This window comes from Camelus bactrianus, chromosome 9 (genome assembly GCF_048773025.1).
Source record: "Camelus bactrianus isolate YW-2024 breed Bactrian camel chromosome 9, ASM4877302v1, whole genome shotgun sequence".
NCBI classification, from domain to species: Eukaryota; Metazoa; Chordata; class Mammalia; order Artiodactyla; family Camelidae; genus Camelus; species Camelus bactrianus.
Window position 1 is genome coordinate 54,204,874 of NC_133547.1, and position 14,883 is coordinate 54,219,756.

Here is a 14,883-nt window from a genome sequence, read left to right on the forward strand (position 1 = left end):
GAGGGCAGAAAAGAAGTTGTGAGTCCACATGTCAGCCAGCTAACAACTCCATTCACTTGCTCCTTCAGAGAATACTCATTAACGTGTGCTCTCTGCAGAATTAAGTTCTGCATTGGAACTCCACTCCACTGGGGGAAGGCACTCAAGAAGCAATAAACAGAACACATGGGAAAATTAAATAAAATGTTAGTACATACTGTAAGTGCTAAAAATAAAAGAAAGGAAGAAGAGTTTAGGAAGATCAGGGTGAAGGTGGTTAAAGAGGGCAGGAGTAACAGTCAAAGAAATAGGGCCCAAAAAAGAAAAAAAAAGAAAAAAAGAAATAGGGCCCAGCTGATTATTGCCAAGTCTTCCAACACTTTTCAGAGAAGCCAGAAGTTTGGATTCTTGAGTGAAATCTTATATTTTAAACTCAAAAAGCAAATATGTCACCCACCAAGCAGCTATAACAAACCCTGTCTGCAGAAGAACAATGAGGCAAAGATTTCCTGACTTGAAAGGGACATTATATTGTTTCAAAAAATAATTAAATCTTAAAAAGATATATCTTTACTCTCATTCATCCAGAGTTCCAAAATTTACACCCTGTCCCAATTCTATTTTTGGCTAAGACTGCCCATCTTCATTTAAGCATCTCTGTTCATGCAAATTCCATACGATGCTGATCCTTTGTCACTCCCGGCCCCCACCATCCTCTAAACATTTCAAACCTATATTTCACTGGATGTGTCATGGTACTGAGCTATGTGAAACGAGATCTAAATAAGCCCAGCTACTTGGTATTGTTTTGAAAATATTCACCGGGTAAAATTTATTTATACTTTGGATAGATTTCAGAGGCTGTAATGATCTTTTAAATATGATTTCAAAATACTTGAGAAAAGCGGAAAAGCAATGAAGTGGAAGGGAAGGATAATAAGTTTATGACATGCAAGTAAATATATACAGAAAAAACTGGGTCATTTATACCAGAACTGCAGTCTTTTCTGTTAAAATATGCAAACGGCAATATGAAAGATGGTTTGTGATTTTAAAGAAATATAGTGCTACAAATGTCAGCGTGGGGGAACTCAATAACACTTAATGAAACTTTGGATTTCAAATTAATTACTGATTGACTAAGACATCTAGAGGGAAAACAGCCTTGACGAGAGAAGGCTGGGACAGGCCATAAATCTGGACGCCTCTTTGGAGGGCTCTGAGCTGGCAGGGCTGGTTTTCGCAAGGGACCACTCTGTGCAAAGACCACTAGTCTGATTCTCAGAAAGGAGACTGGTCAATATTTTTGTGACTCTTTCAGATGTACTTTTCTTTTTTTCTTTAACTTGTGTATTTTTGGTTTTAGCTCTTTATAGGAGGTTAAAATAAAAATTAAACAACTTGTGAAGTGGTAGTTTACTGAAAGATTAACAGCACCAATGTTACAAAACCATCTTTGGTAGAGTGTTTCATCTGTTCACAGTTATAATGCCCCCTCCCCTTTGCCATGCTTTCCTGTACGTGAGCTGCACTTTCCTGCCCCACTGATGCTGGTCTTGGCCATGAGACTTGATGTGACTACTGGAATGTGAAGCAGACATGAAGTACCTGGAGGTCTGAACAGAAGTCCCTTGAGCTTTCGCCCTCTGGCATGAGAAGAGCATGCCCCTGGTGACTTCTCCTGCAGCCTGGGTCCTGGACGGACAGGTCACGAGAAACAGGAAAGCCCCAGCTGAGTCAGCAGAACCATGGTCAACCTTCAGCCCTCATGTGACATGAACAAAGAAATACACATTGTTTCTATAAGCCCTTCAGTTTGGGGCTGCTTGTTACGGCAGCAAAAGCTGATTAATATGCTATCCTCGCCAGCTGACTAAGAAGCTTTCTACTACAACATCCAAGTCTTAGCTGTGTTTTTTACATACCTTACATAATTCCTAACATTCAACTCTAATACAACTAGACCCGTAATAAAGAAATTCTCACCCAACAGATAAAAACTTTTTTTTAATAGTTACTGTCCCAAAATGGACAAGGAAGAGAATGAATGCATCAACCACTATCTGTAATAAGAGCTTCAAAGTAATGAAAGGTCATCAGTCAGAAAACAATAGGAATAACAAGAAATCAGTAACATCACCAAGTGCGTACTGTGTGCCAGGCACTGTTCTAAGCTATTATAAACACTCATATATTTCTGCACAAAAACCAACAATATGAGACCTGTTCTTATCTTCCTTCTATGTATGAAGAAACTGAAATAGAAGGGTCAACTAACTTCCCCCAAAATACATAGATAGCCCTCATCTTTGTTATTCTCCATATAATTTCGAGTTACTCCTTATCAAATTCTCATGTTCTCTGTGTCCTACTTTCAGTATAACCAAAGCTGGTTAATTAAAAATATTCCAAGCACAAGCACTCCAGCATCCCCAAAGTCAGTTACTCCTATGATCAAATATTCTACAAATTCTGAGAACAGCTCTAAGAATTATTCCCATTCACCATCCCACACAGCTGTGCATTCCAGTCCCCCTTGCAGCACTCTAAAATGCATCCTCAAACCACACCTCAGGTGGGAATCCCTTCCAAGGATCAGGAAACTGCCTTGCAGTAAATCCCTACCAGAAACCTTCCTCATGTGGGAAATCTATGTTAATTCCACCAAACTGTAGCTATAAAACAGCAATCATGCACAAGGGGGGAAAAGAGACAGACAGAGAGAGACTGAAACTAATAAAATGGAATTAACATTTTCATGGAGATGCCATATATAATATACACAAAGCAGGTACCCAAGGTTTTTAAAATGAAAACTTCTAAAGTGTTGGGACCATATAATATGTGTTTGGAGCATTTTATTGAAAGCTCAAATAAATGTATTAGAAACTCATGAATATACTATTTTCAATGAGGGGGAGTATGTTTTTCTACTTTCCCTACCTGTGATCAAAGGGAGATCACCCAAGCTAGTTGGTTTAACCCTACAGCAGAATCCCAGGGGCAAGGTGCGTTATTCACGCTTGCACTCTGCTCACCAGGCTGTGTGCCCAGCTCATAAGGAGCTGTGGGCCACGAGAGAAGAGGGGACACCTTTTCCTAATTCTCACAAAAGGGCCATGTGGCTGGTGGCCCTGGAATGGGGTGGAGGGGTGATCTGGTGGTCCAGCAGTGCCAGCTTGCCTGATCCAGTCCTCATCACAGGGCTTGGAAAGGGAGTACATAAAATACATTTCACTCCACGGTGCTGTCTTAAAAAGGAAATGGAAAACGAAACAAGTAAACGTGAAGCTGGCTGGCTTTCATCTTTAATGTTCAGACATTTAAGAACAGAGACTCCAGGCTCAAATAAAGAACCTTGAGAAGATCACATAGTTATCAGATTACTGATGCCTGGGTTCCAAATAAACACCAAGTGGATTTGGGAGGGACAGCACAGAGGAAATGTAAGTCTGCTGAACCCATAACATGGAAGGCCCTGGGTCCAGAGCTCCCCATTCATCAGCACAACCCCATGAAGCAGGCAGTGGCATCGCAGAGATCCATTACCTGACCCAGGTCAGACTTCCACTGAGAAACTGGGCTGAGATTCAAACCAAGTGGTTTTGACGCAGATCCAAAATGCTTTTGCCCCTGTAGGACCAGTGCAACTATTGACAGCCACTGAAAAGATGCAGGACCTGACCCAAATCACTCTAAATGGGGCCCAACTCCTCCTCGTAACATGTTTGTGGGATCAAATTGACTGGAATGGACATAGCTGCAGCCATGAGGAGGGGAGACACTGAGATTAAATGTCCCTATTCGGCACAGCCTCCACAACCCCAGGAGTCACCAGGTGTACTGGACAGGACCCATTTGGTTGTAAGCAACAGAAACCCACCCAAAATTAGCTCACACACAATGGGGGTTCATCAGCTCCATAATGACAAGGCTGGGGAGAAGCTGGCCAAAGGAACTCTTTTGTCCTCTCTCACTTCAGCCTGCCTTCAATCTTTCTTACCTGTCTCCTTGTAGCAGGAAACAGCGGTTAGTTAGCAGCCCGTATCAACATCCTTTTAGCCCCAGTCCCTCACGTAAGATAGCATCTTCCTCACTAACTACTGACTGGGCTGGCCAGTGCCAAGTGCCTATCTTTGGCTAAGGTGCAATGGACCAGAACTGGCCCACACCAGCTCATGCAAACTACCACCATCACCTTAACTTCCACAGTCCCCAGGATGGAGCTGTTAATAATGAGGGTGGGAAAAGGTGCTTGACAAGACAACAGCTATCCCACTGGGGAAGCTATGGGTGGGAAGGACGCTGCAAAAGAAAAGAGGGGTTTCATTCTTATTATTACGTCAGTCACTGGCTGTCCGTGAACTCCCCAAGCCCTTCTCTTTCTCAACAAATAGACTGAAGAGCTGTCATCCCAATTTCACGTGCCCTTTGTAGGGCTGGGCTTAGAATCCTCTTCACTCGGCTTGAAGATGGACAAATGAGCAGTACTATTGCAAAGATACACAGACTCTCACATCCCTGGTGAACCTGGACCAACAGAGAAGAGGTAACCTGCGTGTGTTACATCATCAGAACAGCAGAAGGAGCGATGACTACCAATACGCAGTGGGGAAGGGCAAACCCACAGGGCCTGGGGTATCACAGGCAGGAGCTCTTGAGAGGCCACCACTGCACTGAAGCCTTGACGATCTTGCCCATTAACACGTCACAACTTGCCTCTGGAACCTACCTGTTCCTGGAACTAGGAACCCATGCTTCCTCCTGTTTCTAGTTTCAAATGAACACACACACACACACACACACACACACACACACACACACACACACACACACCTCTTAAGAACTATGAGTTGAGTTTTATTCAGGGTCTTACTAGAGTCAGGGAGACAGCCTTTGAATATACTGATTTTGACAAAGGAGTATGTGCAGCCAAGCACACATCTCGGCAGAAGATGACCACCATTCAGGAGGAACAGGTATCTCAATCAATGAGTTTAGTATGTATGGGAAGATGCAAGAATCAAGGTTCATAAAATTGTTGCCTGAAAGGTATCTAACTATTTAAGGGGTCTATTCTGCCTGTTTTTCCAAAGCACGGAGCACCTCATCCTATTCTTCATGACAATTTCCTTTCAGGGTGCCCTTTAGTTCAGCAACTTCAGGGGCTAATGACTTAACCCTTGCAGGCCCAGATGGTGGATGACATTCCTTGCTCTACACTGGCCTGGCTCAGCCCCAAACCTGCCTCCTGCAATCCCATCCTGCAGAGGAGATGCACCCTCTCAGCCACATCCTGGACCAAACATGGGCCTCAACAGGAATGCCAGGAATTCTGCTGCTGACGTCCCCACTGCCCACCGCTCCCAATTCTTCCTGCCCACTCACTCTGCTCTCCCTCTCTGTAACCCCTCCTCTCCACCCCTCCTCAATACTTCTATAGCAGGATCTAATCGAATCTTTATCGCTAGCCAAGCATGGAATCCAAACAGAAGATGTGCCACACTTCATCCAGCGTATGTTCCATTTTCTCCAGCGGCCCCAAGGAAAATCACTTATGTGACTTCAAACGGTATGTCTCCCCCCACTCCCAGTACCCACTGAAGGTCTTAACATCCACAGATCTTTCAATACCCTTATGTAAGCCAATGAATTTTCAGCCTGGACCGTATCATAATGGCTCACAGTTTAGCGCCAACTCTATAAAGTATAACTTGCTGTTATTTTTTTTTCTATTTTTTTTTCTTATTTTAGCTCCTCAAGACTTCCAAATAATACTCCTACTGTTCTGGAATTTTTTCAGATATGACCCTATTACTCCAATCTGCAGCCTTAAGACTTTATTTTTCCCAACTGAGGCAAGCAAACTATTCTTCTATGTTCAGATGAAAGCTTTCCTCACGTCTTTGATCACTGTAGCTGTATTGATTTAATATTCATTGACAACCACTGAATTCCACGGAAAATAGCTAGCTGGAAAACCATAAAAAGTACCTTTTAATCAACTGAGTAAGAAACTAAACACTCCCAAGTTCTCATAACCCTAGTGAGGAATTACAATGAACGAAGAGATGTTATATTAATTAAATTCTTGGAACGCGTCCATAATGCTTAATGGAAATGGAAGCCTTAGGAGGTCTTAAATGCCTGGGAAACACCCTTCATGTCATTTAAAACCCTGAAACCCGCCCACATCTATGAAGTATTCTGCTTAAACCCAATCATTTACATCATACAAAAATAAAGACTTACAGAAAAAAATGGAATAAGAAGGGAAATAACAAAATTCATCTAGCTTCCATGCATTTTTTTGTTTTCTGATTTGGTTCCACATGGTTTATTACAGTTATTCAGAGTTTCTTTCAACCTTCAATAAGAAAGCTAATTGAGTGCTCGCTTCGGCAGCACACATACTAAGACTGGAATGATACAGAGAAGATTAGCATGGCCCCTGCACAAGGATGACAAGCAAATTCATGAAGTGTTCCATATTTTTTGAATGACTTGACCAACTAAGTTAATTAAACATGGTATTTTTTTTAAAAGACATTAAGTGTGTGCTTTACTAGCAACATAACAGTAAGAAAAAAAATTGAACCAATTAATGATTAATGCTAATAATCAGTGATTCAATAGTAATAATAAAAATAAATTTTAGTCCTTTGTTGTGGAAAACACTGAAGTAGTATATGGAAAGTGTACATTCTTTATTAATTATTTTTTTATTTCTGCAAATGAACTGATTGTGTAATGAGTTCAATGTTCATTTTTTTAATAAACTAGCATCTCCAAAAATATTCTTTTAATTTCACTGTTTATTTCGTTTCTTATACCTAGAGATGAGCAAAGCAAGGGGCTTCTGCAAAAATCAGCTGAAAATGTAAAACTACATGAAAAAGTACAGAACATTTTGACAGATGAAAATAAAACAATAATACTTTTTGTCCCACTAAAAAAAAAGAAAGCTAATTGAGACTGGAGAATTCAAATCCATTCATTCATCTATCCATCCATTCATTCATTCACTCATTCAACAAATAGGGAAAAAGAGCTGAAATGGAGTCATTCACTGAATACCCGTGTGGGCCAGTTCCTATGCTTAGTGGCTCTATTTTTATTACAAGTAGATAATGATCACGTGGACAGAAATCAAGCTTACGGAATGGCACCAGTGTGCCTCACACGACACCAAACACAGGATATTCGAATTTCAACACAACACGTCCCACGACAAGTGTCATTATTCATCTCTTCAGTTGACACACATGGAAACTGGGGCTCTAAGATATTAGGTTTCTCTTCCATCCTCACAGGGGACTCCAATGGTCCCTGATTTTATGCTTAAAACTACTTCTTGTTTGTTTAAGATTTCCAAAGACACAACAGATCCTGAGGTGGAAAATGAGCATCGTAAATAAGGCTCTGTCCTCGGGTGGGGAGGGGGACACACTCCTAGATTAATAAAACGGAGAACTGCTATACAATGTATACGCTGTACAGCTGGTGACATAATCCTGTTTTATTCAGGAAAAGGTAAACCGAGGAATAGTGTGTCTACAACTAGACATGTTTCAAAAGGACGTGGGAAAACAGAAAGGGCAGCTGGGGAGACTGACCACGTAGGTCTCAGGTGCCTGGGTGGTTCAACCCGGGGAACACGCAGACGGGGGCTGCTCTATGGCCTCCCAGCATGTTTCAAATTATGACAAACCGTCCTCCACCTTCACAAGAAGTGGATATAAATCTTGGGACACAAATATCAAGAAAGACTGCTTTAAATAGCTGTACAAACAAAACCTAGTTAACCCTCTTTAAAAAAAAAAAATTCCAGTATAACAAATATTAACTATTTCTGAAATCACCTAATGCAATTTATGAGGCTCTTTCTGAAACAAACGAACAACCTGAAACCCTGCAAGTCGGCTCCAGAACACCTGGCCTGAATGGATCACACCAACTGCCTACTGAAGGGGATGGCGTTCCTCTCTCCTTTAAAACTGGGTGAGGGAGTAACTACCTTCTAGACTGATCTGAACCACTCTCACTCTGCTGAAGGTGAAGTCAAGGAAGGACAAGAGATTTAGATCCTGAAACTTGGGGGAGAAAAGGTCCTGTGCCATTCTCTTCTCTTTGGCAGATCAGGGCACCAGTTTCTATTACACCACTTCTCAGCTTCTGATGAAGCCAGTTCTGTAACCCTTCCAAAGCCGTGAGTTTCCGGAGGGCAGGCTTTTCTTCTCTGTGTCTGCCCAGCACCTCCGGCAGACCTTGGGATAACTCAGCCACGTTCTGAGGGGGGAGATGGACAGGCAAATCAATGGATCTTCGAGCCAAGAGCAGCTTTGGCTTCTGAGCTGCCCACAAGTTTTACTCTCAGTAACAACCCTAATTAAGAAGTAACTTAAAAAACAAAAACTAAGATAAAGGGTGTTTCTTGAAGTATCCTGACTGTGGTAGTGGTTACACAAGCCTATATTTATAACATTTCAAGAACTAAACACACACACACACACATAAATAAGTACATGTAAAAACTTGTTAAGTATGAATAAAATCTTTAGTTTATAATACTGTACCAATGTCAGTTTCCTAGATTTGATCTTTGTGGTATGGTTATAGAAAATGTTATTATTGGGACAAGCTGGGTGAAGGGTACCCAGGAACTCTCTGTACTAGACTTTACAATTTATATGAGAGTCGACATTATTTTAAAATTTAAAAAAAAAATTTTTTAAGTAGAAAATGGCAACAAGTCAAAGGATATAAACTGCCAGGTTAAACTGTGAGTTCTGGCAATTAGGGATTTGTGAAAGATACCAAATTATTCTTTTTTTCCTCCCTGACGCTGACCCTTTAGATCAGTACTGCTCAATAAAAATAATGAAAGTCCCACATGTAATTTAAATTTTTCTAGTAGCCAAGTCCAAAAATAAAAAAAAGGTAAAAAGGAACAAGTAAAATTAATATTTTATTTAAGACAGTATCTAAAATATCATCTCAGCATGGAATCAGTATAAAATATATTAATAAAATAGTTTACATTTTTATACTAAGTCTTCAGAATCTGACAGGTATTTCATTTCACACTTACAGATCACTTCAGCCTGGACCAGGCACATCTCAAGCACTCAACTGCCACGTGTCAGCCCCTGGCTACAACACTGGGCAGTTCAGCTCTAAACACCACTTTCAAGGGGCTGTGAAAATTCACTTTGAGCTCTTTTCATAATTACACCTTTTTATTTCCTTTGGATGAGTGGTCATCTCCAGCATTGTATGCCCATTTGATGGTGGCAGTGCCCACCACCTGAGGGGAATGTAATCTTAAAGGAGTGCAGTTTACTGATGAGCTTCTAGAAATAAACGTATAAAACACACACACGCACGCACAGGCACACACTCACACAAACACAGCCAAAATCACAGCTCAGCTTGAAGAAGCTTTGTGGATGTGAAATTTCTCCTGCATCGTGACATACTCCCGGGGACAGCCATGAGTCCTTTCCATCCCGGATATCGTAACATGAAGACAGTCTCATCAGTTGCAAAGCCTTTGGGGATGATGGGCAGGAGGGTCTCTGGAAACCAACTTCCTTGCTCCCTTCTGAGTCAAAGTTGCATTCAAAACAGAGTATCAGTTAAGTAACTACAAAAAGACTTGAATTAACTGGAAGTCCTTAGGGCTGCTCTCTGATACTCTAATTCTCCACCTCCTTTCATGCACAGGGGAGGTGTGTGCCCCTCTGCGCCTGGAGGTGGCACAAGGCCACAAGATGCGCGCTGGCCCATGGAACATGAGCCATGTAGCAGTGTCACCTCTGAGCAGAGCTTCAAGGGCAGAGCACGGTCAGCAAACCTTTTTCCTCCTCTGTCACAACATCCAGCATTGCTGGCTGCTTCCGGGTAGGTAACTGAGGTCCCATTGAGCAGAGCCTTCCAAGCAACTCGTGATAGAAACGTATGTCATTGGAACGAGAAATAAACCTCAGATGTTTTCAGCCCCAGAGCTTCCGAGGCTATTTGTTATTACAGCAGAGCCTGGCCTGTCCTAACACATAACTCAGCGGTTGATTCCGCACGTGTGACATCAGCTATTCCATCCAGGGTATCTCCCTGAGTCTGAGGGGCTTATCGCATCTGCTATATAACCCAGGCTCGGTTTTACAGTGGTTTCATTACCAACCATAAAAACTGTAACAGTGGAACTGTATAAACAAACCGAACAGTGTTTTTACTGTAAAACATGAATGTAATATAAATATTTGTCTTTGCCTTCTCTCAACATCTGTAATGAGAGCAGAAAATTCATGCCATATGTTTATAGTATGAAGGGGGAAAAAAATAGATCTCAAGGATTCATCCATGTGGGTGCCGGCTGAGCTGTTTAAATATTTTTAATTCATCCATTTTCTTTCACATATAAATGCTCCACAAATCATAAAACCCTTATGATTTTTAGTTACCAAATTCACGACCATGTCTACAGAAAGGTCCTTGCTGAGGAGAAAGTGACGTGGTGCTGTGAGGTCAGCTTCTCTGACAAAATGAGAAACTACGGAGTGAATCACAGCAGTGGCCTCTCCCTAGCCCAGCTCGACAAATTTGAAGACAAAATCACTTCTCTGAACCCTTCATGAGACCCATCCTACCTCTAGCTGGAGGTGCATGTGGACATTTGAGGATCCTGACAGCTCCTGCTTTTCCTTCCATCCTCACAGGGAGAAGCACTGGGCATGGTAAGTGGGTCTGCCTGCCGCAGTGCCTCCCGATACAGTGGGAGGAGCTGCTAGTGCCACGGCCGAGGTCTGTGCCAAGCACATGCTCCGGCTTTGTGCGCAGGGAGCGACAGGGGTGCTTTTATTTTGGTGCCGTGATGGAGTCCTTGATGTGAAGTCGCTGAAGCCTGCCCGAAGTGTTTGTGCAGCCTTCTAGGATGCAAGCCAAGAGGCACAGGGAACAATTCAATTTTCTCCAAATTGGCTCATGGACCAGAGGTTTCTAGAAACTGTTGCTGTCCTACAAAATCCAATGCCGCAGCAAGGACGCTTTGTTTGAGCACAGAGCTCATCTACCGGGTGTGGCTCTGTCTGGCATGGAGGAGGCCAGCCCCTCATGAACAGCAGAGCTGCAGACGGGAAGTGGGGTGGGCAGGAACGCCTTGGTGCCCAAGCCTGGAGAGCCCGGAGAAGGACGCCCAGAAGCTGTGGGCACGGGGAGCGGCACTGGCAGGTGTAACTGAGTGCAGGCCTCCAACAGGGCACTGTCACCTCACGTAGTCCTGACAAGCATCCTCTGTGGGGATGCAACCTCCCTACTTTCTACACTGAGATGGAGAGGCATGTGGCGGGGTGAAGGCTGGCACCTCGACTGAGAGAACTCCCTGTCAGTGGATGGCAGAGCCAGGATTCCTACCTGGGTTGGGCCGATTCCAAAATCTAAGCTTGCAGCCACTAACTTGATGGCTGGAGTCAAAGAAAAACCCTCATGCTTCTAAGCAGCTGGTCCTACACCATCCAAAAGTGATGAGAGACACAGGCATTGCATCGGCTCCTGCCCAAGTATTACTGCACTCGGGACATAAACCAGTCCTGTCCTCCTCCTTCCAGCCACACCCCGAGTAGAGTGCTGATGTTATTATTATCATTATTAATTTATGCGTTTGTCAACACACTTATACTCCCTGAGGGCAAGGACATCTCATGTATCTACATATGCTCAGAGTCCAAGGAGATGCCTGGAATGTAACAAAGTTTCAGTAAATGTTGCTTAAATAAGGAGACTTTCAGCTAACAATCAACGTGTGATATGACTGACGGATGCTGTGATGCATGCATATTTAAAAACCAAAATGATTTTTTTATCTTTGCTAGCACTTGTACAACACACACCAGGTCCCCAGGCACCACTCTAAGCACTTGATGTGCAAGACTTCAGTTAATCTTCACCACCTTGGGACTCGGGTGCTATCAGCATCCCCATGTTACCAATGAGGAAACTCGGGCAACCAGAAGTGAAGGTCACCTGGCTCGTAAGGGGCAGAGATAGGATTCAACTTCAGGCAGACAAGATCCCAAATCTGTTGCTTACACACCTATGTTTTATAGATCAGTCCTTTTAGACCGCTGAAGTAAATAAGCAAGTTTTAGCATCCCATGTTGAGAAGGCGCCTGGCACTGCATAGGGACACACTGACACCAAATGAACCCTTCCCGACAGCCATCACTTTGATCAGGTCGGCTATTTACTCCTCTTAAATAAAGTCTTCATATACTCCCAGTTTGTCCACTTATAAATTTAAAATATATACTGTCTTTTTTTAAAAAAATCTATATTTAATTATACAGCATTAGTTAAATTTCACTTGGGGAACGATAATCTAACATAAATGGATGCTTCCAATAGAAAAAAGCTGTAATTTAAAATAAATTACTGTGCTAGTCAGAAAGAAAATTTACTCTCTTCACAGGAAAAAAAAATTACTATCTGGTATTAGGTAGCCCCACTCAATTAGAAAATTGCATCAATAGCAAAGAACCAAATAACCACCCTAAATTCCTCCTCTCCCTGTGTAGCTTTCACTGGTGATCGCAGCCACCAAGTGTGTGCAGCCCGCTCGGGCCTGAGTTTCATTAAGGCTTAAAGTCAATTAAGCCATGAATTGGAACAATCATTCCTCCTTTGCAAAGTATTGATATTTTTTTTTCCTGGCCGCTTTAGGGCTTTTCCAGCACTCACCAGGAGATTTATGTTAGACAATTTCTTTCTGATTAAAACAAATCATAGCTCAACAATTCTAATTTCCTCCTTTCTAAGCAAGAAATGATCAGAGAGCGCAGAAAACAGTGGTCAAACCCACAGCGCAGAGGCCGGCACTGAGAAAGCTCCATGAAAATGCCCCGGAGAGTGGTTCTCTCTCCACCTCTCCATCTCTCCGCCTTTGTGCCTTGACCACCGTCCCTCCTCTAAGTCTCCATCTCCTCCCTCTCTCCTCTCTCTCTCTCATGTGCCTGTCTGTCTGTCCATCTTTCCCTGTACGTCTGTCCCCCACCCCCAGCTCTGTTTCTATCTCTGTCTCTCTCTCCACTCATCTCTTTCAGCATCCTTCTGTCTCGACAGGCTTCAGGATAGTCACTTATCACCCGGAAGGGGAAGGGACATCAGGAGCAAAGCCAGCCCCAGCTGGTTTCCTGACCAAAGTAACAGGAAATGAGAAGGTTTCATATTTACCTCCAAAGGCCCAGCTAGCATCAGCGGAGGCCTTTTAATTTTTAAAGAGATGACTGATTTCTAGTCAACCTTATTATCTGTCTTGGTCACACGCACTCTCCGAGTGAAGGCCAGAAGGCTCCTGGATCCACCCACTAGTCCTTTCACAGACACCCCTCCACTCTCCAGCTCTGCCTTTGGAGCTGATCCTATCCTTCAAAACCAAGTGATGCCTGAGCCCGCTCCTCTTGCAGCCAGCTCCCACTTCTCCAAAACAGTCAGGGAAGCCGACCGACCAAGAGCACCCAAATCAGGACAATAACTTTCAAAGAACTGGGATGCGAAGTACTCAACACCACATCCATAAATAACAAATCCCCCTTCAGTGAGCTAGAAGGTGGGTGATGAATTGGGGGCACTTCAGTGGCATCAACGTGAAAATCAACTTACACAGCTAATTACTCCAGAAAAATAGTCTGGTAATGCGTACCTTCTGCTGATCTGATTTTTTCAAAAACACACCCACCAAACTGCCCCTTCCTACAGTGGTAGGACATTGCTCCTACCACTAGGAGGGTTGTCACCCCAAGACTCAGCAGTCAACCTTGATGTCCCCTCCATCATTCACACAACAAATATTTACTAAATCCCTCCTACTGAGCAGGCACCATGCGACACACGGGGGATAACCCAGGAGGAATACAGCAGGCAAGGCTTGCTCTCCTACGGCATGTCATCTCTTCTGCTTATTTGCTGTGTGTGCTTGGACAAGGTCCTAAACTTCTCTGTGCCTCCTATCATCTGAAAGGGATTCATAATATTAGTTACCTCACAGGTTATCATAAAAATGGAGTGAATTAAGGCATTTAAAGTGTTTCGGGCACTGACTGGCACACAATTATATTTAACTATAGTTTTTAAATTATAATTAAATTAATTATAATTTTTAAAATAATATTTACTAATGATATTATTATCCTCCTCATCATCACAAAAACAAGACTGAGAATTAAACTAGCCATCCAATTGAGCATGAAGTGCTGGGTGCTTATATTTCTCTTACAGGCAAAACTATATTGTTTTTAAAAAACATATATACTTTTTTTTTCACAACAGGAAATAGGATAATTTCTCTCAAAAAAAAGTCATAATTTCCTAAGTAACACTGGACAGGTCAAGTACCCTCTCTGCGCCTCAGTTTTCCCAACTGTCCAACGGGGGAGTTAAACTGGATGGTACCTGAGAAAGTCCTTTCCAAACTCAGAATGTGACTGTTTGATAGCCACAGCATATCCCATGTGATCCCATGACTCAACACTTTTCCTAAAAGGACAAGCAACTTCACTAACTCATATTTGAATTTTCTATTATATTATTCATGTGTAAACTGGCTCATACCTTTGCTATATTCCCTAAAAGTAATGGCTAAAAGAGCTATGCAAAACCCAATGGGTCATATGTGACTAAAAGGAACTATTTTTTTTCACATATATCTTACAGTAACATAGAATTATTTCTGCTTCTCTTTGATGGCTCCCCAAAACTGTCTGTGTGGGCAGGGGTGCAAGTATGCCATCAACAGTGTCCCCCAGCTGCAGTCCAGCTCTGATCACTAACGTCACTGCCAGGTGCCCCAGCATGTCCCCCAGCACTGCAAATTTTCCCAGAGCTGAAAATAAACACTCCCCCGGCTCTCAG

General features: G+C 42.8%; 1 protein-coding gene and 1 non-coding gene across 7 annotated transcripts in view; one reads left to right on the forward strand and one right to left on the reverse strand.

The window, feature by feature from the left end:
* WWOX (WW domain containing oxidoreductase) overlaps positions 1-14,883 on the reverse strand; it is a 902,472-nt gene that overhangs the window by 828,484 nt on the left and 59,105 nt on the right. The window lies entirely within an intron of this gene.
* LOC123612692 (U6 spliceosomal RNA) lies at positions 6,369-6,475 on the forward strand. Its single transcript, XR_006719979.1, has one exon. It is a non-coding gene; the product is annotated as a U6 spliceosomal RNA (small nuclear RNA).